At 43.6% G+C, this 27,076-nt stretch overlaps 1 protein-coding gene across 2 annotated transcripts in view; it reads left to right on the top strand.

Moving 5' to 3' along the window:
- The first annotated feature begins 7,707 nt into the window (after positions 1-7,707).
- Positions 7,708-27,076, top strand: part of NCOA7 (nuclear receptor coactivator 7) — a 164,866-nt gene continuing 145,497 nt past the window's right edge. For both annotated transcript variants that reach the window (XM_074990611.1, XM_074990609.1), the window contains exon 1: positions 7,708-7,965. The gene's annotated coding sequence lies outside the window, so the exon portion shown is untranslated. The remainder of the gene's footprint in view (positions 7,966-27,076) is intronic.

The raw sequence follows: 27,076 nt of genomic DNA, 5'->3' as shown, positions 1-27,076 counted from the left end.
GGTAGCCATGTTAGTCTGGATCTGTAACAGCAATGAAGGGTCCTGTGGCACCTTATAGACTAACAGAAAAGTTTTGAGCATGAGCTTTCATGAGCACAGACTCACTTCATCAGGAGGAGTCAGGTTACCACTTAATCAGTGTAGGGAATGTGGCAGAAGAAATGCAGTGCTGCTGAAGGCTGGGAGCAATGAGTCTCCCAGAGGTCATCTGCATGAGAATGCAAAAGGTGTGCATGTGTGATACCTTTTCAGGCAAAGCCTAATGGGTAGCAAGTAAGCCATGAGATTTGGTCTATTGTAAACATGTAGTTGTAAAATCACAATTTAAGCTGACACTTAAGGTGGGAGTTGTGAGATCTCACCAATGCTCTGGGTTGTTGTGGGGGACAGGGCAGTCGCCTTAGCTGTGTAAGACATTGATTACACAGGGCTCCCTGGTTTAAAGCATTGTGAGGGTGCAAGGGGAGGGGTATGGGTTGAGCCAGCTTGCTGAGTGTCTTGGCCCTGCCTATGCCTTGGCCATATAGCTATAAGCCTGGCTTGACTAACCCTCCCCACCTGTTAAAAGATAGAGCTGGATTCTAGGGTGTTTGTGAAACCCCACACTAGAGATACCAAGAGCTGAAATCACAGAGTGGCAGCTGAGGCCACACAGAGCTGAAATCACTGGGTTCTGCCTTAGGGCAGTCCCACGCAGTGGGGTTAGGACTGGTGGACAACAGCAGGACCGGTGGGCGGCCGGTAGGAGCGGCGGCGGTAGATGACGGCGACCGGTAGGAGCGGCGGTGGTGGTAGACACTGGCGGGCGGCTGGTAGGAGCGGCGGCGGTAGATGACGGCGGCCGGCGGGCGGCCAGTAGGAGCGGCGGTGGACGACGGCGACTGGCAGACGGCTGGTGACAGCAAGGGGAGGCTACACACAAGTGGACAGCTAGTATTGCCCTGGTGATGTATCTGTGGGCTTTGAGTTTGGGACTGCACCGCAGAGGGTACACCCTGTAACTGTGTGTGTGTGGAAAAGGGCCAAGAGCCCCAGCAAGAGACTGGGTTCTACTGCATATGGGGATGGTATCTGGGTAAAAGGGGTTTTGTCTCTTCTGTGCTGAGATATACTGCATCTGTCGCTGTAACCTTGGGGTAGGTTACGGTCATTAAACAAGCCATTTCTATCTCAGACTCTGTGCTTGCGAGGGGGGGAGAACCGCCTTACAGGCACCCAGCACGGGGATGAAATTGTCCCAGGCCACTGGGTGGGGGCTCGAGCCGGTTGATTGTATCCTTGATAGGAAAACCCCACAAGAGTTGAACCCGGCCCTTCTGGCAGGCATCTGGCATTAACAGAAGGGTTACATCAGTTACTTTATTTATCTAACAAGTTAAGCTCTTACTGTTACAATGTTTGTTTGTTTACCTAGCAAGTTAAGCTTTTGTGGTTACAATTGTTACAAGGTATATACTTTGATTACAAATTGCTAGCATACGCTCTAATTCATAGACCTATACTTGTTAAATGCACACAAAAGAAATAAAAAGGAAGATACCTAGCAGGTCTTATTCTTACCCCTGCATTACCAACATGGCTTGGCCAGTTTTCCTCTCAGTCCCTTGGGAAGAAGTCCTTTGTCCCTTTTTTCCAGGAGTCAGGCATCCCTGGGGAGACCCCCACCCTACTGTCCAGCAGGAAAGATGATTGGAGCTCAAATAGGGGGTCTGCCAGACCCCTCTTTTATACCCATTGGGTCACGTAGGCTTCTTCCTTGGTTTAATTGAATTAAACTCTCTGATGCTGGTTCTCACAGGCAGTTCAAGGGCATAGCTCACACCTGTGAGGTAGACAATTGAGGGCATTTGTTCCTTAATGGGCTGGGAGATTTTCCTCCTGTCTGGGACAAGTGTCCTGGCGAATCAACTGATAGTCTGAGGCCTGGCTGTTAATTAGCCCATTGTTCTTAGCTTTGCTCCGGGAGCTTCAAAGACCATGGCTAAGATAAGCCCATCTGTGCTCTCGGGCATTCCAGGGCTGGGCTATTCCTTTTAACCCTTTCGTGCTCTGAAGCACCTAGAGAAGGCAAGAAGGAGTAGAGCAAAAGGCCGGGGGGGGGGGCGTTCTGTCTGGCTACATTAGGTTACAGATGGTCGTAATAAATTTTAAATCCAGTGTCTTTACTAAGACCATGATTCTTAGGCTACGTCTACACAGCAGGTGCTATTTTGGGATACAGTCTAAGAAACACGGCCTTTGTCTCAAAACAGTTTTCGAGATTAGTGCGCTATTCGTTGCAGGAGGAGTAGAGGGATGCCTCAAAATAGCGGTCTATTCCATCACATGGCACCATTTAGACAGCGCCACATGCTGAAATATCCTGTTCTGTAGGCATGGCCTAAAGGTATGTCTACACTGCCCCTCCCTTTCAGAAAGGGAATGCGAATACAACTGATCAAAAATGCAAATGAGGCCTGGATTTAAATATTGCATGCATCATTTGCATACTCCCGCGGGATCTTGCTCCCGAAAGAACTGTTTGTGAACGTCAAAACAGCTGTGTAGATTGGGTTCATTCAAAAGGAAACCCTGCTTTCAAACGCATCCTTCTTCCTAATTTTTTCAGGAAGCATTCATGATATAGTAGCTTTATTTCAGGTATGCATAATTCATATGCACTAAAGCTTACTAGCCAAATCATGTGTATATTGCAGAGGGACCTTACAACAGAAACCCATGCCAGTCTCTCTAAGGAAGTAGAAGTGTGCATGCAGGTAATTTGTCCTAAGTAGGCAAAAATATGGAAATGGAAATAAACTCCAATCAGGCTCCTAAAGATAGAGTTTTGCCACTAATGCCAGTGGGAGCTAGACTGCGACTCAAGAGAAAAAGAAACCTATTTATTTCTATATCCTATCCAGTCTTTTGGTAGAAAGTGACCAGGTCATAAAGACCCACTAGTGGGGAACTGTGCATCAATAACTAGAAAGCTAGTGCACATGTTCGTTGTTGGCTTTCTTAGGCCAGGAATACACTAGAAACTTCCAGCGTCTAACAAGTATATAGGCAAAACAACTCTTTTTCAGGTATAAAATTTGTCTATTCCAGGCAGGGTTGATGATATAGTTATGCCAGAAAATATATATCTTTAGTACATTAGGCCTTGCTCCTGAACTTAAATGACTATGCAAACATCTCTCCCTCCCTCCCACATCCCTTTTAAAAAAATGAAAATTGTTTCTTGCCCCCCTTCTTATGGAGGATAACTTAAAACGTGAATTGAATCAGAAGGGCCGTGTCTACACGTGCACGCTACTTCGAAGTAGCAGCACTAACTTCGAAATAGCGCCCGTCGCGGCTACACGCGTCAGGTGCTATTTCGAAGTTAACTTCGACGTTAGGCGGCGAGACGACGAAGTCGCTAACCTCATGAGGGGATCTGAATAGTGCCCTACTTCGACGTTCAACGTCGAAGTAGGGACCGTGTAGACGATCCGCGTCCCGCAACGTCGAAATTGTGGGGTCCTCCATGGCAGCCATCAGCTGGGGGGTTGAGAGACGCTGTCTCTTCAGCCCGTGCGGGGCTCTATGGTCACCGTGTGCAGCAGCCTTTAGCCCAGGGCTTCTGGCTGCTGCTGCTGCAGCGGGGGATTCATGCTGCATGCACAGGGTCTGCAACTCGTTGTCGGCTCTGTGGATCTTGTGCTGTTTAGTGCAAGTGTGTCTGGGAGGGGCCCTTTAAGGGAGCGGCTGGCTGTTGAGTCCGCCCTGTGACCCTGTCTGCAGCTGTGCCTGGCACCCTTATTTTGATGTGTGCTACTGTGGCGTGTAGACGTTCCCTCGCAGCGCCTATTTCGATGTGGTGCTGCGCAACGTCGATGTTGAACATCGACGTTGTCAGCCCTGGAGGACGTGTAGATGTTATTCATCGAAATAGGCTACTTCAATGTAGGCTTCATGTGTAGACGTAGCCAAGATGTATGAAAAGGTTCAAATAACTTTAAAATCAAATGTAATGATGTTTTGGAGCCTGACTCATGATTGGCAATACAAATGTTGGTTTCACAGTAACATCCTTGTCCATTTATTAAGAATCAATAGATCGCTTCATCTGAAAGCTTCAGGCTTTTGCATTTGGAAAGCTTGAGCAAGAATGCTTAATTGATGTACAGTTTAATGTGTTCTAATTGATTGCTTTCATATTTACAAAGATGTGTGTTTTAGGGAAATTTTAAAAGTAAAAGTGTTATACTTGGGCATGTTTCACGATAAACAGAGTATTTTTAAAAATAAGTGGTATTCCAAATACATATAGTTAGAGAGAGAGAAACTCCAATCACATTGCAATATTAGAATCCTCACAATAAGTAAAATGTTGTTGAAAATATTCTTTTAAACATGCAATAAAAGATATAGTGGGAGTGCAGAGAGAGGAGAAAGAAATAAAGTATTTTCCTTCCAGGAATTAAACCCATGCTTCAGTAGTGTGAGTGGCAAATCCTGATCACTAAGGAAAGATAGTTAATGTTGATGCACACTTGGAATTGCTTTTATTTAGATATACAGATTTCCTTTTCTTTCTGTTATTTTATTCCCTCCCTTCCCTATAAAAATCACTTCACTATGTTGTTCGTCAGTGATGCAGCTTATCTCGGCTCCAGCTGGCACAGAAGCAAAGGGTTGGGTTCCTTGTCTGTTCAGCTCCAGAGAGTGTTCAACAGTCACTGAGAAATATACACAATCTTCTTGAGTTGGTACATGGGAGGGGAATAGAATCTGAAAAGAGACTTCCATACATTAATTATAAAAAGGAAATATCCACGAGCACTCAGAATTTATAAAAAATCTGCTTATTATCAAAGGTACTATAGCCAAAATGATCAGACGTAGATACTCAAATTCAGATAAGGTCACCTAGGAAATGGCTTTATTTTCACATGGCTGCATACCTCATTAGACTAACGTGGTTATAAAAATTAATACATGGGTTGAGCTATTATACAAATATGATTATGGTTCTAGGTTCCTAAAAAGCCTGAGCAAGTAAAGAATAGTTCTGATGTTCTTACCTAAAATAAATTAGTTAGAACGAGCTTATTTACTAGATATTTTGGAGCATAAGCTTTCATGGGCAGAGACACTTCATCAGATGCATGAGTGGGGGTTCCAGAGGAGGGTACAAATTTGACTGAATTTATCTTGTCAGCTCTGCCCTCCTCTTGGCTGGAAATCCCTCCTTTTCATGAGCCTATACATTTGGACCCTCCTCTGGAACACCCACTCGTGCATCTGACAAAGCTGGTCTTTGCCCTCGAAAACTTATGCTCCAAAATATCTGTTTGTCTATAAGGTGCCACAGAACTCTTGTGGTTTTTGAACATACAGAGTAACTTGGATACCGCTCTGATACTTATTTACTAGATGATTAATTTTTTACTTGTGATTTCTGTTGAGCTTTATTTGGACAAAAAGTCAAAATAAAATATACAAAACAGCATTTTAAACCTTTTTTTTTTTTCAATTAAATATAACAGTGCTGGATACACTAGAGAAATTTATCAAATCATTATTTTGTATTTACAACTTATTTATTAAGCAAAGGAAGTACTACAGGTCGTATCTCCCTGGTTCAGCACCCTCAGGACCTGACGGATTCCAAATCAGGGAATCGCCAGGCTCCACAAAGGTCAATAGCTGGCCCCTCTGCTCCTACTGGAAGAGTCCAGATTTACCTTCTATCCTCTGTGGAAAGAGAAAAAAAAATAAAATTGATTGCAAAATGCAATTTCTGTCTAGGTTCTCTCATAACCACATCACAATATTTGAGTAGCTGCTAATGTGACCTACTGTCTGTAGCTGTAGAAGCCCAATATTGCTAAGTGGAGTCGTAGACCTTCGTCTTACAAGTTCTCTGTGGGTGCAAGAGTGGGACTATGATCTTCAAGATGTTTCTTTTTCTATCTTAAGCTTTTATGTATCTGCCTATGACTGTTGTTTCTGAGCACATTCCATTTAAAATCTGTTGGTAATAGCGTAGATAGAACATAGATGCACATGTTCACAAGGGCCTGAACCAGGCGGACAGCTATGGTTTGTATTATCTGGAGCTTCTGCATTTTCTTTAAAGACAGCTTCACGATAGTGACACAGCTTGAGGGTGACAGGTGTGTGGCCCTGGTGCCCAGGTCCTTGGCCAAGAAGACAGGTGAAGTTTCCTTGGAGCTGAAAGAAGGTATCACAAGGTACCTGGTTAGCCAAATTTAGTGGTGAGTTAAATAGGCTTTGGAACATTTTGACTATGAGATGTACAACTGAATGGAAGTAAAGAAAAGAGGGGAAGAAAAAAATGTCCCAGTTCTTCACAGAATTTTCCCTTTAATTATGAATAATGTTTATTATTATAGTTCCCAGGGACCAACCAAGAATGGGGTTCCAATAGGCTAGGCCCATATTAAAGTCATGATAATGTTTCTCATCTTAAAAGAGCTGCACATATGTCTCCTTGGGGCAAATGTTGTTCCTTATCTGGAATTTCATTATGTGAATCAAGTTTAAAACATTAGTGTGTGTTTATATACATAACTTTTACCTCAGGCTTTTCATCTGCAGCTCATGATTTTGTGGGATTGTTAAAGCCTCCAGGCCTACCTCTGAAGTTTCAGGATCACCAGAGCTGGGACTGTGAACATGAACCACACTGAAGGAGGAATAGAGAGAGAGGTGAATGTTACACAGACAATGGGAAAGTAGAGATGGGTACTACAGTTTAGGGTAGTTGCAAAGATGACAAAATCCTGTATGCTTGAGCCCTGCTGTTGTCCAAAGCCAAATATTGTAGGGAAATATGTTGTTTTACTAATTTTAAAACATTTTTTTTCCTTTTTGTCTTGAGGATGGGGAAAAAGAAAGAAGAGTGGAGGGCAGGAGTGTTGAGAGGCAAGGCATATGCATATCTCAAGTTTTTCCATTTTCCACTGAAATTGAGTCTCAGTCTTCAATGGACTTTAAAATTTGGACCTTTATTCTACAGTGAAGCTCCTGATGGGTGAAAGGGGCCAATGATGTTGATCAAAATGCAGGAGGGGAGCTAGAAAAAAAAAGTGAGGGTTTTTTTAGTTTGTTTTTAGTCCCTAGGAATTATTGAGTGAAGATGAAACTTGTTTAGAGTAAACAAAAAACAAATAGTCCTGGAGTACCTGAAAGACCAACTAATTTATCTATTAGGTAAGGAGCTTTTGAGGGTAAGACCCACTAATCTGAAAATCTGAAGAGGTGGGTCTTACCCAGGAGAGCTCATTACCTAATAAATAAATAAATGTGTTAGTTTTTAAGGTGCTGCAGGACGGCTTATTTTTGATGAAGCTCCAGACTGACATGTTACCCCTCTGCGATGGTTTCGATGAAGGCTCTAGGCTTGGCAAGCACCCTAGGGATGTGCAGGGATCAACCCTTTCCTGTGCAATTTGTGGACGGAGGCCTTGACGCTGACAATCGTCTCTCTTCCCTCCCTTCCTCTCAGAATCCCCATTCGGGCCAGTCCCCGGGCCTGCGAGCACCCTGGGGTGTGGGGAGGGTAGTGGGACAAACCACCGGGCACCGGAGGGGAACGTTTGCCCCAGCCGCTAGCGGGGGCGGCGGCACCGGAGGGGGCTGTGCCGGATGCGCAGAGCGGAGGGGTGGGCGGTGCAGCAAGATAGCGACGGAGGCGGAGCGGGGGCTGGCGCTGCCTGGCTGCTATGCTGCCGCCGGAGGGCGGGAGCTGCGTGCTCCCTGCGGCGGGCTGAGCCGCCTCTCCCCGGGGCCCCTCCTGGGCGGCCGCGGATCTTGTTGCTCTGGTTCCCGCTGCCGCCCCCGCCCCTCTGCAGCGGCTGCCGCCCCGCCTCCCCGCTCGGCGACCATGGGGCCCCCGCTGAGCATCGCGGAGTGGAGCCCGCCCCGCCGCCGCCAGTGCCCGACGCGCGGCTGAAGGCGCCGGGAGAGCTGGTGGGTACCCGCGGGCCGCGAGCCCTGCGGGGGTGGGTGCGGCCGGCCGGGGGACATGCTGCGGATAATGGACCTGCCTTGGTCCGGCACGAGACAACAGCACAGCCCGCGCGGGCGGGAGGAGGCGGAGAGCGGATGGGGAAGTTGGGCTGCTTTCCGAGCCGCTGCGTCCCTCGGCTGGCGGCAGCGCGGGCGGGCGAGCGAAGGGGCTGCCGGGCGCAGGGGCGCAGGTTGTGTGTGGTGTGTGTGCAGCTGGCCCGGCTTTGGCGGTGGGGGGCTCGGGTGGCTTCAGTTCTTTTCCGGGTGAGTTACGGTTTGGCAGCATCTGCGGGATGGAAGCTGCTTGCAATCCCCGAAAGCTCTGCTTCTGAGATTGTGCCATCCGAGCCGCTGTATCAGTCCCTGTGTCATGGCACCCCCATTGCTAACAGGGTAACTGTTCCTTCCCCTGTCTTTGAAGGGTTCGGAAATGGATTTGCAGTTAGGATTGCAGAGTTTTCACATAGAGCCTCCGAAGGTCGATTTCATTTTGTTCTTTAATTTGGGGAAGCAAAGGGGGAGATGATGGTGGTAATTTTAGGTCCTGGTGGGCCCAAGGCCCCATTAGGTTTCTTAAATGATATTTTGGGAGCATGAAATCTGTTGTAGGTATTGGATGATGTGGGATGGGTGTTCACTGCAGTGATGCAGGGAAGCAGCAAACCGGGGCAAAGATCATAGGTCCAGTGTGTTTGACATAACTTCATATCTGACATCCTTTGTCATTTAGGGAAATTACTGGGCTGGGTACCTGTTTTCAAATATTATTTCAAACTAAAAAGTAAAGAAAAATAAAATCCTTTTTAATGTTTTAGTATCAGTATGGGGTTGGACCATTGCAACATTCCCAGCATGTGAATTATTGGAAAAAAGGCTTGGGTGTGATGGTTAAAATACAGCCATGTGTTTTAAACAGAACTATCAAACTATATTAGTCACAATCACAAACATATTAAAGAATTAACCAAGAGAAAATAGGCTAACCAAAGATAACGTTACAACTATGGACTGTGACTTCAGCCACTGTATTTTTTAAACAGTTCTAAGTGGGTGGGTTATTATTTTGGACTTACAGTATTGATGCTAGATTTTTCTTTCTGTTGATAGTTTGCCAATTCAGTGCATGGTATCAGAACGTAATACTGAGATTCATTTTTTTTCTAAACAGAGAAGACAGTAGCTAATAAGTAATACTGCTGTATGAGAGTACATACATTAGGACTGGATCTTGCAATTCCGTTTGAGCAACTGGCCCCTTACACCTGTTCACATTATTTCTGATTTCAGTAGGATTCTTTGAGGGGATACAGGAATTTTCCAGGGTTGATCTTCCTGCAGTATCAAGGCTGTAGATTTTTAATAGTTCTTTTCTTGACATTAGTCTTTAGTAATGTAATTTTGTTGTGTGTTTATGTATTTGACATTTTGTAATTGCTGTACTTCCATTAGGTCATTGTACATGCTTGTATTTGTACATAATTGTGGACTTTTAAATAGGTAATGTTTATCTACGAATTGATTATGATTTGTATGGTTCTACTATGAACTGCAACGAACACCTGTGTTTGTGTAATATTTTGAATGCATGTTGAAGAAGTCTTTCTAGTCTATTGCATTTACAAATATTTACATATTTATAATAATGAATATTGGTATTATACCTACAAAATAGGGAAAAAAGTTACTGCGGATTGCAAAAGGAAACACCAATAAATATACATATAACATCAGAAAAGCTGTTTTAAAAGCCATACAGATTGTGAAAATTGAAAGCAAGCCAATGTAAAAATGTTTCCATTTTCTAGTGCTTCTCCTATTTAAAGTCCTAGTAACCTGGAAGATTTCCACAAATGAACTAAATAGACAGTGGACTCAATCTTGCAAGATTTATACCTGTGAGTATTGCTTTTATGAGTAGTCCCACTTATTGCAGCAGGAGCAAGCCCATAAACAAAGTCACTCACAGGCATAAAACTTTGCAGGATGGAGTCCACTGTGTTCATTTATGGTTCAGCATTGTGAGTTTTGCAAAAGGATCTTGCAGGAAATTTTGGTCTTTATTATAGAATATGGAGGCACTATATTCAATGCCTTTTCTTCATTGTGTAGCACGCCATCCAAAGAGAAAAGTTGCAGAAAATACATTGTATATACATATAATTGATTATCCAAAGCCTCACTGTCCTTCTCTCACCTGAATAGGTTCTTCCCTTGTGATGTGCCAATGAGTTGCGGAATTTCTTCACTTGATGCAGCTATGATTCTGGTTTGCCCTCTCTAAGGTTGAAGTGATAAATCAGCTCTTGAACATGATGTGAATCAATAAGAACACTTCTGTTTGTTATCCTCCTGTATTTGAGACTTGGAGAATACAAGTAGAATTACTCAGGGAGTGACAGTATGCAATATTTCGTAAGTAGAGCCCAGCAAATCCCTGTATCATTTTTGCAGATGTGGATACACATTTTGTATCCACACATGGCTCCATTCATAAGAACATAAGGCCAGACCAAAGGTCCATGTAGCCTAGCATCTTGTCTTCTTACAGTGGCCGGTGTCAGATGCCCCAGAGAGAATGATGGACCTATCATCCCAGAATTTATCTAGTTCTGCCTTGAACCCTGTAATAGTCTTTGCCTGTGCAATCTCCTTTGTCAGAGTTTCACAGATTGTGTATTGTGTGAAGAAATACCTCCTTTTACTTGTTTTAAACTGTCTGCTATTCATTTCATTTGGTGACCCCCTAATTCATCTATTCTGAGGAATAAATAGCTCTTTCTTATCTACTTTCTCTACACCTGTCATGGTTTTATAGACATCAATCATATCCTTCCCTTAGTCCTCTCTGTTCCAAGCTGAAAAGTTCCAAGCTTATTAATCTCTCCTTGTGTGGCAGCTGTTCCATAACCCTACTCATTTTTGTTGCCCTTATTTGAAATGTTTCCAATTCCATTATCTCTTTTTTTGAGATGTGACCATATCTGCACACCATATTCGGCATTTATATAGAGGCAATATGCTATTTTTTGCTTTATTATCTATCCCTTTACTAATGATTCCCAGCATTCTGCTCACTTTTTTGACTGCTGCTGCATACTGAGTAGATATTTTCTGAGAACTATCCATGACAACTCCCAAGATCTCTTTCTTGAGTGATAAGTTAATTTAGACCCTGTCATTTCATATGTGCATAGTTCAGATTATATTTTCCAGTGTGCATTACTTTTCATTTTTCAACATTAAATTTCATCTGCTATTTTGTTGCCCAGTAACCCAGTTTGGAGAGATCCTATTGTGGCTCTTCACAGTCTGCCTGGGACTTAACTATCTTGTGTAGTTTTGTATCATCTACAGATTTTGCTATGTCACTATTTACCCCTTTTTCCAGATAATTTGTGAATATGTTAAATAGGACTGGTCCCAGAACAGACCCCAGGAGGATACCACTCTTTACCACTCTCCATTCTGAAAACTGACAGTTCATTTCTTCTCTTCCTGTCTTTCTATCAGTTACCAAGCTATAAGAGGACCTTCCCTGTTATCCCATGGCAGCTTACTTTGCTTAAGAGCCTTTGGTAATGGACCTTGTCAAAGGCTTTTTGAAAACCTAAGCATAATATGTTAACTGGATCGCCCTTACCCACATGTTTATTCACTTCCCCAGACTTCTAATGGATTGGTGAGGCATGATTTCCCTTTACAGAACCCATGTTGCCTCTTCACAAACACATTATGTTCATCTATATGTCTGACAATACTGTTCTTTATGATAGTTTCAACCACTTTGCCTGATACTGAAGTCAGGCTTACTGGCCTGTGATTGCCAGGCTCACCCCCAGTGCTCTTTTTAAAAATTGGTGTCACTTTAGCTATCTTCCGCTCATTTGGTATAAAAGCTGATTTAAAGGATGTGTTTTCAATTTCGCGTATGAGTTCCTTCAGAACTCCTGGGTGAATACCATGTGGTTAAGATGATTTACTACAGTTTATCAATTTGTTCCGAAACCTTCTCTAATGATACCTGTCTGGGACAGTTCCTCAGATTTGTTACCCAAAAAGTATGGCTCAATTTTTTTTGACCTCTGTCACCTCCTCAGCTATGAAGACTGATGCAAAGAGTTGTTTTCATTTCTCTGCCATGTCCGTATCGTCCTGGAGTGCTCCTTTAGCATCTCAATTGTTTGCTGGTCCCACTGGTTTTTTAGCTTCTGATGTACTTACTTTTTTGTTTGTTTTGCTATTTGTTTTTTGAGTCTTTGAGCCATTCTTCAAATTATATTTTTGCTTCCTAATTACATTTTTAACCATCCATATCTTTCCTGAAGTTCTGATTTTTCTACAATATGGTGCCTGCAAAACAATACACTATTAAGGCAAGGCATCAAGCTTCTATATTCATTGCACATATACAGCTGCAGTCACTTGGAGAAAAGAGTAGTTAATAACATTGTTAAAACAGGACCTCTTCTGTGACCTAATTGTCCGTCTTGATAAATCTCCTTTAGATGAATGACCACAGTGAGGCCAAAGGGTGTCTCATATATAGAAGTATTTATATTGCCTGCAACATGATCTGTCTGATCCAATTAATTGCTGATACTGCAGAGGGGATTTTTACAAAAGGATAATTGTGATGTAAGTGGAGGACGAGAGAGTCCATTTTCCCTTTTTACTCTAGTAGGCACTGAAGGAAGGTTACAAAATTATACCACTCCTCTTATCTTAGATAGGGATCTTATGCCAAATAAAGCAAGCATAGCTAAGATTTGCTTACTGGTCATTAAGGAGAAGAAAGTTGTTGTTCTTCCAATTGTGGAATAATTATGCTGGTTTTATTGAGTTAGTAGAGCTGACTTGAAGAAAATTAAATTGATTGGACCCAACTTTTGTATTAATAACTGGGAAGTTTCTGCTTTCTTGTGTAATATTGAGAGTGAAAACAACAAGTTGCTATTGGAAAAGCAGTCCTGTAGCACCTTAAAGACTAACAATATAATTTATTAGGTGATGAGCTTTTGTGGGACAGACACACTGCTTCACATCTGGAGAATCCTAAGTGGTTCTGTCCCACAAAAGCTCATTTCACCTAATAAATTTTATTGTTTGTCCTTAAGGTGTTATGGAACTGCTTTTTTGTTTTGTGAAGATACAGATTAACTTGTTTACCTCTTTCTGAGACTATTCAATTTGCTATTAGCCATTTCTGAAATATGCTGGTTCTGAACCAAGATTTGGTGCAACACACTGTATAGATCTAAAGCTGGACATTTTCTGTGATTTTGGACCCTCTGGAGGCAATTTATATACCCATACATTGGTTGCATTGCCCGTTCTTAGAAGGCTCCAGGATCTGTATCTGTTGCTTGCAAAATTTGTGATGGCAAACACTCCAGTCATTAAACTTCAGTTAGTTTATATACCAGTTGGACTCCTTAAGGGTCCCTTGTCCCCTTTTTGATGTTTTTCACATTTTGCTTCCTAATCTGACAAAGTGGCATCTGATTCTGCTGTCTCATTGGGGAGGACAGACAGAATACACTGCTGTTCCATACTTTTATGTAGTATAGACACCATAGGACTTGTTGCATGGTGAGTTGATTTAAATTAGTGATGTAAATTTATTTAAATCATGATTTAAATTACCAAAAAATAATTGATTTAACTCGTTTCCCACTGATAATTCTTCACATTTATTCAAACAATGGTGCAGACCTCATCACCAAAACATGTTAATTTACAGCTTATCACTAAAACATGTTAATTGCAGCATTTTAAAACATCAGAGGGTATAATTTGTGTAATTTTTTTTAGATAACTTGGTTATTAGTAGTTTAGGAAATAGTACATAGTGCTCATTACCTATGCCAACCTGCAGGTGCAGTAGCCATACATTAGGAATGGTAAGAATTAAATCATACACACAAGCACAGTATCACTTACATTTTATTAAAGTAAATCTTAATGTTACATGAACGTTTCACAAAAGCAATTGCAGCAGTGTCCTGAGTTGCAAGCTGATAGCTGCTGTTAAACTTTTTTTTTTTATTTTCAAATTTTATAAAGTCTAACACACAAGTCATCAGAACACCAAGGCTATGCCTGGATTACAGGGATTTGTCAGACATTTTTATCGGAAGATATCTTCTGACAAAACTTCTGTTGACAGATCACGGCCAAACTGCCGGGTGGATCACAAGAGTGATCCACTGTGTTGACACAGAGTGGCTGGACTGCCCAGCCACTCTGTTGTCAAGACAGCCATCCAGAAGCACAGCAGACAGGGCTGCCCAGTGTCCCAGAAGCCCTGTGTGTTGACAGAGGGCCCCCCCCGCCATCCGAATGTTCAGACTGACTTTCTGTTGACAGAGGTGTTATGCCTTGTGGAACGTGGAGTAAGACTGTCAACAAATGTGCTTCATTCTTTCAATTTACTGTTGACAGAACTCCTTGGGAATCTGGACTCCCCCTGGGTTTTGTTAACAAAACGCCTATCTTGTCGACAAAACCCTCTAGTGTTGACATAGCCATAGTGTATAATGTTTACAGTCAAAGCCCAGTCTATTCCTACTTGGTATTTTTTTGCTGATGCACCCAGAGAACATGTTACCCTTTTGATCACAACTTAACACTGGGAAGATATGTTCAGTTGGTTACCCACCAGTACCTTAAGTCCTTTTTCAGATTAATTGATTTTCAGGATGTGACTCCTCTTTTGGTAAATTCCCCACATTGTCTTGTTTCTGGATCTTCCTCTGTATGCAATCAGTTATATCAGACTGATGGAGTAGCATTGGTTGTCTGAGAAGAGAGGGAAATAGGTTCATTCAGAACCCTTTAACGTTGCAGTTGCCCAGGGATCCCCTATAGTCCTTCTGCAACGAGCCATCTCCTTTACCTTAGAAGACAAGGACTAAGGCCGGGTCTGTGTAACAGAGTAGCCTACTACACTGACCTAATAACTCCACCTCCATGAGTGATGTAGATCTTAGGGGGGTGTAGTGACACTGATTATTTACATCACCTGTCAGCGCTGCATGGAACGTACAGCTGTGAGCTGTGCCCGACAGTCAGTCCATAGCCTGGGCTGTCAGTGCCCAACAAAAGGGCTAATGCTATTCCACTTAAGTTGGTAAAGCAGTCCTGGTGAGAACACGCACCACAAGCAGAAGGAGGGTAGTGTGGAGATGAAAAACTGCAGTAATTATTGCAGTGGCTGTACGTTGACTAAACACAAGTTGACTTAATTGTCCAGTGTAGACAAATTGAGGAGCGAGGGGACTGTGTAGGCACAAAAGTATGTGGTAAGAGTGAATACTCACTAGAATGTCATCCTGATATGAATTTCAAAGGCATTTGCTTATTTCCAGAAAATGCTGACCAGCATTTGACTGACTTTCAAACTAAATTTGATGTTTCTTAGCAATGGCATTTTCCCTTTCTGCAGTTACCCACTTTCATACTTTCTTCCCACTTACCATCTGTCTTGTTTTCTGTTTCTTTTCATATATTCTAAACCAGTATAATAATGGAAAAAACTAAAACCATTAATATTTATAAGACTAATGCTGTCACTTAAGTTTCAAGGGGAAGCAATGTGGCTTACTGCCATACCAGTTCATTATGTGGTCTCAAGCTAAATAGGGGCAGAATGGCCCTCTATTTGGATAGGATATATGCCAGGAACAGACAAGCAGAGTTGGCAATTCAGCAGTATATGGTTACTGTGGTGATAGACACTATGGAAAAATATCAGGTAAATAAAATAGTGAGTTGCAATCATCTCATGTAATATGAAATCATCTGTTGGATAAGGAATGTCCCAAGATGGTGGTGAATTGCACTGTTTGTGGAAGTGTTCTGTACTAAATGAGAGGTAAAATAATGGCTCTTTAACCATCTGTGGTTATTTCAGATTCCATGGGTATTTTAACAAACTACAGTTTGATGTGGTGTGTAGGCGTTTTGGTGATCCCCAGCAAGAATCCTGTAGTCCTGCCACACCCTGTCCAGGTAGTGCCCTGATGAAGAGGCCCTGCCAGCCAAATAGTGGCTTCGATTATACTGTCTCTCAAAGGTTCAGTTACACTGCAAGTGGGCACATCCAGCAAGTAGCTAATTAAGTTCAGCTGAGTCCACTTGGGCTCAACACATTAAGATGACTTATAAAGGATTTAAAACAAGTTTAATCTGTCCTTTGCTTCTTTGTTAGGAAGAGCAGCATTTCTTAAACTTTGAGACTTTGGAACACCAAACAATATTTTTGAACACAGAACACCTCTGAAAGTTCTTTTAAAAAAAGAAAAAAAGGCCAAACAGCAACATTTACAGCAAAACCAAAATGAAGTAATTTATTCAGGAATCATAGCACTAAAGTAATAACATTGTCTCTAGTTTTAACAGAAAATGTATATAGCGTCTTCTTCCAAATGCTTGCAGCACACCTCCAAGTTGTTCACGGAACCCCAGGGGTCTGCAGAACATAGTTTAAGGAACACTGATGTAGAGAATACTAAACTAAAAGCCCCGTCTGCATTTTTTCCATGCAGCTGAAAACCGAAAACTTCCACTCCCCCACCTGTGTTCTTACCCTTGAAATAAGTTTCAAGAACGTTTTGTCTGGCTTTGTTGGAGGAGTTTTGGGAAGTCTCAGGGATGTTTGTAATACATGAAGGAGTGAGGGTGTTCTATCTTAAAGTCTCTCCTTATGCAAAACTTTAGTTGTTTAAGTTAGGGTTAATTAACACCACTTTTTCTTTATCTTTTAAACAGTCTGACTGAAATGTCCTCTGAGTTTAGTTTTCACTCTCTCCTGGAATTACCATTTTACTGGGTCTCTAGTTGCCTTTGTGCAAAAAAAATACAGACTGGCTTTATGTCTCTCAAAGAAGCAAAAAAGGGCACAAGCTGTTTTCTCTCGTGTGCATCACATACGCCACAAGGGGAAAGGAGACTAGCAAGGAGCTTTGGGGATACATAAGAATCTGGATAGAATACCTGTTGCTCGAATAGTAATATAATGTTGGGTTTTACGGAGTGTTTTCGGCTTCATGGAAAAGACAAAGACGGACTGTTAGTTTATAAAAAGAAAGTGAAAATGTGTTATTAAAGCAGGCTTCTGAGACAAAACTAAAATCCCAGAGAACATTTCTTGTGTTGACACAAAACTCTGAACTCTCTCTCTCTGGACAAATCTCCCTTGAACTGCCTTGCTCAAGCTAGTCAGACCACCTGAGTTTTGAACTAGAAGTGGAATTGCAGACATCCTCTATACAAGTGATGAAAAATGGAAGGGCACACCAGCATTAGCTCCTGATAAGAACTCCATAATAATTTCAGCAAGGTCCTTTGGCCCTCTGATAGATGCAGGAGCAATGGTTCCAGGAGTTACTACACTGGGTCCTAAATCCCACCCAACTGAAGCTCTGACTGCCAGTCCCTGCCCCAGTGCATCCAACTAAGATGTTATAGTGAGCTGGATGCTTAGCAGACATTTCTAAGCAAGTAGCTACAGCGGACCCAGGGTATTGAGAGTTTGTTACTCCGAGTGGCAAAATTCAAGCTGCCAACCAAGCCCTGGATGATAAATCTGCTAAAGATTGAGAGTTGCAACACAGCAGCACAAGTGAGAGCTACCCTTGAAGGCTACTTGCATAAATTCCAGTCAAAACCATTTCTTCTACCTGCTCAGGGTTTTGTCCCCAAGTTGTTGCCCCTCACTTGAAGAAGCAGGCAGCTTGACAGAGAACTGCCTTGTAAAAGACGCTTTGGCCTCCTGTTATGTTCTCGAAGAACTCGCTGGCTTGTGTCCAGTATGTGTTGTCAGTTTTGGGTAAATATGCCTCTGACCCACTCTGAGGTCTGCTCAATGGATGACCTCTCAGTTTTCAGGCTTCTGGTTGTCACCTCCTTCTGGACAGTGACCTATGCCCAAATTCCTCCAGATAGGGGGTTTAGGCTGCAACCCCCTCATGTTTAATGTGATTGTCTCTCCCTGTGTGACAGCCTTGTACCTGCAGTTTCACTCTATTTCTCTCACTAACAAAGACAATGGTTTACCAGAGATCACACTACACATTTATTTTATGACAAAAACATTACAGGTAGAACATGAAATAAAAGCTCTAAATGCATCCTTCAACATACCAATCAGCTGCAAGCAAACAAAGCCACTTGGAGGTACAAAAAGAACAGAGTAACAGGCAGGAAATCACCCTGATGCCTGAAACGACTATTTGTGTGCAACACCACAGGGAAGGGGCACTATGTATCCATTCACCGAGCAGACCTCGAGGGTCAGAGGCATCTTCATGAAAATTAAATCCTGATTCTTATGAAGCCAGACAACCCCGCAACAGTCTCAGTTTTATAGGCCCAGGTTTCCATTGTATGGTTTTGTATTGCAGTTGTTTCCATCACCCCCTCTTACTTTGAGTCAAATCTCTTTTTGGTTCTTTTAAAAGTGCTGTATGGTATACAGAAGTGACAGTGTAACTAGTAAACTTGGGTGTGGAACAGTGAATCACAGAAAAACACTTCAAAGGGACTCATACAGCTGTGGTTAACCTGCAAGGTGAAGACAGGACCGGCATTGCTCAGAGGAGCACGTGACAGGCTGCTAGTGTTAAGGACCTAACATCCATCCACTATGGGGAAGATTGTCTGGTAGACGCAGGAGGTAACAAAGTGACCTCTCAGTCCTGAGTGCCCCAGAAATCATCACTTTTCTGTACTGACTTTAGGTCCTGGGTAGAGCTCAGGTAATCACGTCTAGGTAGCCAGCGTGCAATACCTGGCTCAGAGAGGGAGCATTTATAAAGTGGATGAAATACTTTTAAGCTAGGCTTGTGTTCATACCTGTAGAGCCCTGCATGGATATGCAATTGGTTTGCACATCTGTAGATATCTTTAGATATCTGTACCCACATGTATCAGAGGAATAGCTGAGTTAGTCTGTATCTTCAAAAGCTACAAGATGGCCTGTGGCACCTTACAGGCCAACAGATTTTTGGAGCATAAGCTTTCGTGGGCAAAGAGGAGCTTTGGCAGATTCACGAGTGTGGGGCAGTGTTTCTACAGGAGGATTTAAAGCAGGAGTCTCAGTCAAGGGGAGTGCCAGAGTTGACAAGGTCTGTTCAGTCACGGAGGATGTGGCCCATTATCAGCAGTTAATGTGGAGTTGACTGAAGTGATCTGATTTCTCCTCTCTTGATATTCACAACTCCATATTAACTGCTGATAATGGGCTACATCCTCCGTGACTGAACAGACCTTGTCAACTCTGGCCCTCCCCTTGACTGAGACTCCTGCTTTAAACCCTCCTGTAGAAACACCCCACCCCTCCCACTCATCCATCTGACAAAGCATGTCTTTGCACACAGTTAGTCTGTATGGTGCCACAGGTCATCGTGTTGTTTTTGTGTGCACATCCATTTGTCACATGTAGTGGATCTTCTGGTAAAACCCAGACAGTCAGTTTAGTCACCTGGGCTGCATCTGTCTGAAGACTAATGAATTACCAACCCTTCCTGCCACAAACTGAGAATGGAAGGGCTGTCAACCATGCAGTCAGAAGAGCCTCAGGGTTGCTAACTGAAGAACTATGGACTACTAAGGAGAGCTTTGAACACATTTCTGCTTCTCACAAGGAGTGACCAGCTACTGCATCTATGGAAGTTACACTGTGAGGCCAAGGAAAATCCATTTGACTTATCAATGATTTATTTTCCATGTAGAAAACTGTGCTCCATTATTTGGATTTTCTACGGATTTTTAGTGTGATTCTCTGATATAGGTCCACAGGCAGAAATCAGATGACATCAGGACTGTGTAATTCCTGTAAGATTATGCAATCTTGAAATATTTAGCTGCCCTTAGAAATACTGCCCAAGCCATCACCAAAGATGGAATACAAATCTTGTCATGTTGGGCTACCCACTAAAGTTCTTGCTTAAGGAACTGTTTCATCTAATACAGGGTTTTTGGATTTTCCTTGGCCTGGCAGTGTAGCTTACTTGAACACTATAGCTGGTCAGTTCTTGTTATCTGGTGGTGAAGTTTAAAGAGACTCTGACATCTTGAAATTTGTTAGGAACTGAAAGTTTTATACTCTTCTTGCAAGTAACACTTATAATTGCTGTAACTAAAAGAAAAATGTCTCTCCTGTATTTGCTCAGTCTGTTGATATTTGTGGTTTTGATAGCACTTTGTGGGTGGTTGATTTCACTCTGTTGCCAACAGATCATGTCCTTTTCCAGGCCCTCCAAGAGGGGTTACCAGTAACTGAAGCAACTGAGCTAGAATTGAGAAGTTGCAAGTAACAGACAGGCTTTACATGGATAGAAAGGAGTCCCAGGAGCATGTGTGAGGGCCAGCCAAAGCCCTGAGCCGCCCCTCCCTCCCCCCCAAACCTGCCCAGAGGAGATCCCTGCATCTGTTTGAAGCAGCCCCAGGCTGCCTCTCCCCTCCTCTCCCCAGACCCAAGCTGCTCCAGGGAAAAACATTAAGAAACTGAAAACAGGTTTTTATAATGGCAATGACCAATCTTGATAATAGGTGGTGATACCAAGCCTACCTATAAGAAATAATTTTATTTTTTTGTAAAGCCAAATATATCTAGAGTACAATCTTGCAAACACATATGTAAGTAACTATGCATGTAAGTAGTCCCTGATTGCCTTTGAAGTCAGTAGGACTTCAATGAGTTTGTGGGGAGGTCAATGTTAAGTTAGTCCAGTGCAGTTGCTTGTTCAGATGTGTTCCCTCTAGTTCACGGTATATACACTGATGAAATGCAGCATCACTTCCCCCACCCGCTGGTCCTCTGGACTCCAAATCATGTGATGTTATGCCAATGAGGTATGGGGAATTTGCACCCAGGCCTCATTAGCATCTTTCGCTCTGTGTATTAGCATGCAAGTGGCCTGTGTAGAAACAGCTTAAAGGTTTATAGAAAGATAAGTTAAAACTGATTAGAGGACTCACAATAATTGTAGCACTGATAGAATAAGCTTCTAGTCTCAAATCTCTGGTTGCTTTCAAATCATTGGAAGATCCTTAATCCTTTCATTGGAATGCTTCTATTTGTACGAGTTCATGGTCCAAAAAGTTTGAGCAGGAGAGAGGCCAAATGGAGATCTCTATAGCTTCTGCTATGTGGAGGGATTCCCGTTGTTCTTACTGTGGAAAATTACAGTAACAAGATGGTATTTGAAGTCACATGGGCAAGTCACATGTCCATGCATAATTTTCCTTAGTCACAGCAACAGACATTACCTGTCTATCCATAGGAACATACACAGGAAAGTCCATTCAGTGAAAATGGGCATCTCTGAGGGTCCATTGAGTTGTCCCCCCTGATGAGCCAGTTAAAAAACAATCCTGCCAAGATGTTTTGGCTAACTTACTTATGACTATTACCCCAGGAACAAATATGTAAAATACAGGCGGTCCCTGACTTATGAACACATTGACTTATGACCATTCATACTTATGACCGACCTTCAGGTCACCTGCCCGCGCCCCAGCTCACCTCCCCCAGTGGGGGGGGCTCCAACAACATGCCTGGGGCTCCCCTCCAAAGCCCACAGACCCAGCTCCAACCCCCATGCCCCAACCCCCCCCCCCCCCCACACCTGGGCCTTGACCCGACCCCACCTCACCCCGTGTGGCCCCAGATCAACCCCCCCACACAGCTGGCTCAGCACATGTGGGGCTCTAACCTGTCTCTTCCCCCCCCAAAGCTCAGGCACCCTGCCCCAGTGCTCCCCCATTCAACCCTCCCACCTGCCCTCCCCCAGGGACAGGCACTCCCATCCTGCCACAAATAAATTCCCTCTTCCTCCCGCAAAGCCGGGCACCCCCAGCCCCCTGTTCTAATTCAATGCCAGCAACTCCAGAGAGCTGCTGGAGCCAGTGCAGGAGCTGGTGCCTGGGCTGCCGCTGAGGCTACCACATGCTTCACATGCTTCTCCCACCAAAGGGTGGGGTGCGTGTGCCGAGCAGGCGGATGGCACTCTGCACACGTGGCTCTCAGGAGGAAGGCATGCGGCTTGAGAGTCATGGGTTGGCCACCCCCATATTCGCCAAAATGCAGTGTCCTAGTCGCTACATATGACCAATGTATTGGATGCCATGGTACTACATGAGGCTTCCAGCCCTGTGCTATGAAGAAATAGAGGGGGAAACCACTAGGCTAATAATGGCTTAGAGGGAATGGATTAATGGAAAAAGGCAGGAAAAAAAATCAAGGGTTTAATATGATTCTTAGCTATTATGCATAATTATTTGAAAGAGAAGGAAAATAATTAGTCTTTTTTTTGGAGAAGTGTTGGTGTGCACAAGGTGTAAGGTGTACGATTGTCAGTCTGATACCTGTGTGTGTAATGCATCCAGCATTGCAGCAGCTATTGAATAGTAAGGGTGATGTGATGAAGCATCAAAACTCATGTAACTTTACCAATTTCAGGAATACAAATTTAAGGTTTCCATAGCAATGGCAAGTCTTCCACAATTATACTTGTATAGTATTTGCAGTTACAGTTCAATGTGTTATTTAATATGCAGTGTGTGCCATGTGGCAGTTAATGTTGCTATGGAAACAAGTTTTGCTTCTGTTAACTTGGGTTATTAACTATGAATTGTATTGCATTTATTGTGGATTTTTTCAGTTGGATTTCTTTGTTTTTATTTCAAAAAGAGAAAAGATTAGAGAGTTAGTCATGAATTTTGGAATTGCACAATGGAGTGCAGTTGGTTGCAAAATAGGCTACATGAATTGGTTGAAAAATGTGATGTATGACAGGGTATTGTCAACATTTTAATTGGAATTTCTCATTTATCTATTATTTTAAAAATATTTAATACTAGCAGATATACCCAGCAGTGCTTGGGTTCTTAATGCAATTAAGGGGGCAGGGAGGATTTGGCAGGGAAAAGGAAGATGTATGTGCTTTATTTAAATGCTGGTATTTTTCACAGTGGTATTTGGTGAAGTTCCTTTTTTTTAAAAGGCATCTGAAATAAACATTGATAAAATTTGTTTTTAGTAAATGTTTAAAATGGGAATTCCATCAAGTGTATCTCCTGCATCACATGTGGACTGTGAACTAGAGTGCACATACATGACACTGTTTGCCAGATTCCATGTACAGTACTTGCAAGCTTGCTTTCACTCAAACTATTGACCAAGCAGGGATCACATCACCTGTTATGTCACTGCTCCCGCCAGAGTTCTCATCTCCTTCGCTCAGCATCCAACCCAAAACCATGGTGAGGTCTGTCTTTAGCCCTCCCATATCAAAGGCCACCATCATGACAGACCTTTCTTTTCTGCATCTAAATATGTTTTCTGATGCACCAGTTCCTTCTAGGGTGGAGTGTTCACCTGGACTCCAAGAGAGGCCAAGCTACTCATAGACTGACTGGAGCTGAGACAGGACCACCTTGAGAGCAAAGCCTTCCTTCCCCTCATACATTCAGTGCTTGGGCAGATAAATGTGGAATAGCAGTCTGTATAAACACAAGGGCTGCGTCTGCACTAGCCCAAAACTTCGAAATGGCCATTTCAGAGTTTACTAATGAAGTGCTGAAATACACATTCAGCACCTCATTAGTATGCCAGCAACCGCAGCACTTCAAAATTGATGCTGCTCGTCCAGACAGGGCTCTTTTTTGAAGGGACCCCGGCAACTTCAAAATCCTCTTACTCTTATCTGCTGTTAGGAATAAGGGTATTTCGAAGGTGCTGGGGTCCTTTTGAAAAGGAGCCCCATCTGGATGAGCCACGCGGCAGCAAGCCACAGACATTTCAGACTGCCGCGGCTGCTTGCATGCCAATGAGGCACTGAATATGTATTTCAGTGCTCCGTTAGTAAACTTAAATGGCCATTTGCATGGACATTTTTGAAGTTTTGGGCTAGTGTAGATGTAGCCACAATATACAATGGAGCTTTGGGATCTCACTGCATCCCAGATTTACAGAAAGGCTCCCAGCTGTTGTTCCAGGGGAACCATGGGCCACAATTCCCAGGGCAGTGCTCTCCTAGATGGATAACCTCATCAGCACTTTTCCTCCCTTCCCTTTGCTATCACAAGTTGCATGGAAGATCTTTTTATGATAGAGCCACCACTATCCTTCTAGCACTCTAGAGCTCCAACAGTTCTGGTTCACAGAATGCCTAATTGTGCCTTCAGGCCCACCTGCCAGGATCCACCCATTTCAAAAGTCTCCTAACTCAGGCTGGGGGGAAAGGCAAGCACCCCACTGTCCGCCCGCTCCACCACAGGAGCTGGCATTTGGATGGGCATCAGAAATAAAATGTTCACTCTCCATCCCTATTCAAAAAGTCTGTAACCAAAGTAGAAGAGTGTCTCCCGGAGCCAGGGCTAGATGGTGGTGCTTTTCAGGTTCGGCCCAATGTCACCAACATTCACGAGATGCAGTGGGCATTCCAGTTAGAATAGTGCTTCTTACTAAAAACTTGAGGTCTGACCTTTAGCTCACTCTGAGTTCATTTATCAAAGATTAATGCCTTCCTTCTTTGGGTGAAGGAATGTTTTGTTTTCACACATCTGGTTACTGTGCCATTTGTGAAGGGCTTGATCACTAAACTTATACTTCAGCTGGATCTGTGAACACTCAGATCAACTCTGTAACCCTATGGCAGTATGTGCCATGACTCACCTGTCTGTGAAAGTAGCACTCTTAGTGACAGTCGCTTCAGCCTGATGGATCATTGAACTAGGAGCCATGATGGCAGAAACTCCTTATGCAAAGCAGTAGCTTGGATTTCTGCCCACACACTTGTATCACACTACACCCTAACTCAAGCTACAGTTACAAATGCTGACATAGGAACAGTAAACATCTCAGCTACCAGCTTTCTTACAACCTCATCTGGTCTGAGCACTGTTTGCCAGACATCCATGTGGGGAATACAGACCCGGACCAGCACTGAAAGTGGAGGTGGAGATTACTTACAGAAACCTGAAGGCTCTTCAAGATTTGTGGTCCTTCTGTGTTCCGCTACTTGCACTTTTCCTCTGTGTTGGATTGTGGTAAGAGGAGGAACTGGAGAGGTGTCAACCTACACTGACTCTGATAACCTCAGCTGGGAGCATGAGGGAAGATACTGGACCTGTGTGGGTCAAGGACCCTGCTTTGAAGAGTTTCCAGACTCAACTGTATGGCATGTATGTGTTCCTAGGTGTGAAATTCAGATGGGACCCGCGCACCTCAAAGAACTTCCACTTGCAGGAAGTAGTCACAATATAAAGTATCTTCTGTCCATCTGCTCCAAGCACAGAAAACTGATAAGTCTGTCTTACACAGTGTGGCTATTGCATGCAAGGCTACATTTCATGCATGGGTGTTTTTACTAAACATATTGGACAGGTCGCAGGTAGTAAGCAAAAATTCATGGCCCACAGTTTGTGCGCAACTTTTACTATATACCCTGGATTAAATTTTCGGTGCTCTCGGGTCAGGGGCAGGAGGGAATGCCACAGGAAGGGAGAGGGAAGGGGAAAGCAGTGACAAGCAGCCCAGGGACAGGGAGCAGGAACAAGACTGTATAAGCTGGTGCAACTGGCTCAGTGGCTCCTTGGGTAGCCCCCAGGCCAGCTGCACCAGCCACTTGCAGAAGTCACAGAATTCATGACAGATTAATGGCCTTAATGAAGTGTCTCAGCTGGCACTGAAGTCAATTTAACTCTACTGCTGCTTCCTGTTGGGGATCTAGCCCCACAGATGCAATATGTTAATGGGATATGCCTACGCTACAAGCTAGGGCTCTGATTTTTCCCTTGTTTTCAGACATTTTCTGCTACCTCTTATCCAGCTAACACAGGTATAAATAGCACTGCTGCCATGGGTAGTGGCAGCAGAAGTACAGCTAAGCCCTGCTCAGGCATGCTCCCTGCTACAGGCAGTTACTATCTGGCACAACTAAGCTGTGTTGCCACTGCTGCTAGCCATAGTACCTCAGCTACACTGATTTTTATACTATCACTAGCTCAATGAGCACTCTCACAGGCCTGCACTCACAAGTGGGGAATAACATCCTTAGCTCATAGCAGAGGCAGAGCTTCTAAGGTTTAATTCAAAATATGTAATGGCAGAAGCATGACAGGAAGCGAGGAGCGGTAGATAAACCACAGAACTGAGAGCTGGGAAGTCTTTATCTGTGTCTCAGATTTGCAATGTGGTATGAAGGGAGGACTACCTTTTGGGGCCCAGTTTCTCTTCTGTAAAACAATGGTAATGCTGTTGCACAGATGTACGGTAGGATTGTTACTAATGTGACAAAGTCCTGAGGTATTCTCTGTGGGTTCTGCACTTCTATAGAAGTTAAAAAGAGATGCCTCAGAGGCTCTTCATTTCCCTTTTTGCTCTACCTCCCAGTCTTTCCAGGGGCAGGGCACAGCCTACTGAGCCCTTTTCACCCTCAGAGCACTCATAAATGGGGGAAGGTACCTCATGGACATTGGGTCTCCTCCTGCCCCTTCCAAAGGGCCTAAGAGGGTGTGGGGCAGTCTGGGGGAGGGGGGGAACCTGGTCCCCTCACACTCAATCCAGGTTCCAGCCCAGGGACTCTAGGTAACTGCTGCTGGAGGAGCTGCCTCCCTCAGCCCACAGTGTACCAGCCTTCTCCCTGAGCCACTTCACCCCCCAGTACCTTCTACAGGCTGTTAACACTTTCCACCTCAGTTCTTTCTTCTCCCTCCTCCTTACCTGAGGGGAAGCCTTTTAAAAGGGTTCCACAGGCCTTAATTGGCTGTAGGTGATTAGCCCCAGGTGCTAGATTAGCCTCCTGCAGCCTGATCCTTGACGAGCCTCAGTCCCAGGGAAACGTAAAGACACTGACCCAACTGCCCACATACTTGCTCTCCCTAAGGTCGCTATAGTATGCTGCAGGCTGTGATCCCCCATGCTAATTAAAGAGCTACAGGAGTGTTTTTTCAACTTTAGAGGACTAGCTTGCGCCTCAGTCCTACAAACACACCTATGCATCACTTGACACGTGCAAGTAGTTTTGCTGATTTTAAGAAGGAGATCATTCTGTTTATAAAAAAA

Source organism: Carettochelys insculpta, chromosome 3 (genome assembly GCF_033958435.1).
Source record: "Carettochelys insculpta isolate YL-2023 chromosome 3, ASM3395843v1, whole genome shotgun sequence".
Taxonomy (NCBI): domain Eukaryota; kingdom Metazoa; phylum Chordata; order Testudines; family Carettochelyidae; genus Carettochelys; species Carettochelys insculpta.
The sequence above is the reverse complement of the archived record's forward strand: the minus strand, read 5'-3'. Positions and strand labels throughout refer to the sequence as shown.